Raw genomic sequence first — 2,500 nt, forward strand, 5'->3', positions numbered from 1 at the left:
TGTGGGGGGTCACTGCAGATGTGTGTGCGGGGTCACTGCAGATGTGTGTGGAGTCACTGCAGATGTGTGTGCGGGGTCACTGCAGATGTGTGTGCGGAGTCACTGCAGATGTGTGTGCGGGGTCACTGCAGATGTGTGTGCGGGGTCACTGCAGATGTGTGTGCGGGGTCACTGCAGATGTGTGTGCGGGGTCACTGCAGATGTGTGTGGGGGGTCACTGCAGATGTGTGTGCGGGGTCACTGCAGATGTGTGTGCGGGGTCACTGCAGATGTGTGTGCGGGGTCACTGCAGATGTGTGTGCGGGGTCACTGCAGATGTTTGTGGGGAGTCACTGCAGATGTGTGTGCGGGGTCACTGCAGATGTTTGTGGGGAGTCACTGCAGATGTTTGTGGGGAGTCACTGCAGATGTGTGTGGGGAGTCACTGCAGATGTGCGTGCGGGGTCACTGCAGATGTGCGTGCGGGGTCACTGCAGATGTGTGTGCGGGGTCACTGCAGATGTGCGTGCGGGGTCACTGCAGATGTGTGTGCGGGGTCACTGCAGATGTGTGTGCGGGGTCACTGCAGATGTTTGTGGGGAGTCACTGCAGATGTGTGTGCGGGGTCACTGCAGATGTTTGTGGGGAGTCACTGCAGATGTTTGTGGGGAGTCACTGCAGATGTGTGTGCGGGGTCACTGCAGATGTCTGTGCGGGGTCACTGCAGATGTGCGTGCGGGGTCACTGCAGATGTGCGTGCGGGGTCACTGCAGATGTGTGTGCGGGGTCACTGCAGATGTGTGTGCAGGGTCACTGCAGATGTGTGTGCGGGGTCACTGCAGATGTGTGTGGAGTCACTGCAGATGTGTGTGCGGGGTCACTGCAGATGTGTGTGCGGGGTCACTGCAGCTGTGTGTGCGGGGTCACTGCAGATGTGTGTGGGGTCAATGGTTTTCAGCATTCGATTTTTTCTAACATGCTGTTAATTGCAGTATTTAGAAAAAGTGTTAAAGCACCTTTTTTCAGTAATTCATGTCATTCCAGGATTACGACTATGTTCTGAGCTCTGCAGAGTTCTGTTGGCCCGTGTTCATGCTGTTCCTGTTTTTTTTCTTTCAGCCCACTGGGGGATTCACATGCTCTTCTGACAGGAGGTGGGTGTAAATCACACACACACACACACACACACACACACACACACACACACACACACACACACACACACACACACACACACACACACCTTCCCTCATCATCGCTCAGACAAGCCAAGGCCAGAACAACTCTCTGGAAAAGTTTCCCAAAACACTAAACAATGCATAACTTCCCGTCTGACACCGCATTACTTCCTTATAATGCATGATCGTCATGCTTTTTTGTGCATTGTTGTGCTTTTACTTAAACTGTGGACTGGAAAACATTCATTAATTTGATGTAGTATTAATCACAGCAATAGATACACAAAATAGCAAGTTTTCATTACGCAGTGATTTGAGAAAGTAATAAAGTGGTCAGGTGATTGACAGGTCAGGCAGCTGTTGGGATTTCATAGACCAGTGAGAAAATTCACACATCAGTGATTAAACATTTATAATGAATCATTGGTGTACTTTTTGTTTTTTATGTTTCGGGTTCACTCTGGGTCACTAGAAAAAAAAGATTCCGCATTTTGTTTTGTGTGTTTTTTCTAAGACATATATAGTTAAATATTATATATATATATATATATATATATATATATATATATATATATATATATATATATATATATATATATAAATAGACACACACACACATACACACACACACACAAACTTTTATATTAGAGGAATATTATATTATTTTATATTATATTGAAATGTATTTTTTCATAATATAGTTCTCATTATTTGTATTATTGATTTTGCAATGCATAATAGTGATGATCCATTTCATCCAACATATTACCGTATATTACATTACATTACATTATTTAAATGTAGTATTATTTAAGAAAGTATTCCTCATTAATTTTCATTGCAACTATTTTTTGTTTATACAATAATGTTTAAATTAGTATTTGATGTTTTTCTGATTTCATGTTGTATTTGTGGAGTGTGCATGTCTATTTGTTGAAATTGCATTGTAATTTTAGCGAATTGCTTTTAACTCCCAGCCACTGTTTAAAATAAGCTATTACTATAAATCCTTCATTTCACCTCTCATCTCTACCATCTCTACCTCTCCATCTCATTCTCTCCATCTCTTCCTCTCCATCCAGTGGCGTCATGCCCATTCAAAGTGGGGAGCACGTGCAAGTACAACGTGCACGTACAAGTTATTAGCTTTTCTGTTAGCTCATAAATTACTCTTTACAAGTTCCTTATTTAAAATATAATAATGAGCAGTGTGATTCAATGATTTAACTAAAGTAATGTTACATATTACATTTGATTTGATTACTTTTTTACATTTCTGTCAAATATTAACCATTTTCAAATAAACGGGGTAGTGTTAACCTTATTCAGCACTGAAATCTGTC

At 42.4% G+C, this 2,500-nt stretch overlaps 1 protein-coding gene across 1 annotated transcript in view; it reads left to right on the forward strand.

Annotated features, from left to right (window-relative positions):
* Window positions 1-1,096: 1,096 nt before the first annotated feature.
* The window catches only part of trim35-27 (tripartite motif containing 35-27), a 39,740-nt gene continuing 38,336 nt past the window's right edge, over window positions 1,097-2,500 (forward strand). The window contains exon 1 of the mRNA XM_077224163.1: window positions 1,097-1,133. The gene's annotated coding sequence lies outside the window, so the exon portion shown is untranslated. The remainder of the gene's footprint in view (window positions 1,134-2,500) is intronic.

The sequence above is a fragment of the Siphateles boraxobius genome, unplaced genomic scaffold (genome assembly GCF_051911475.1).
Source record: "Siphateles boraxobius isolate OS27281-9 unplaced genomic scaffold, OSU_SipBor_1 123, whole genome shotgun sequence".
Lineage (NCBI taxonomy): Eukaryota > Metazoa > Chordata > Actinopteri > Cypriniformes > Leuciscidae > Siphateles > Siphateles boraxobius.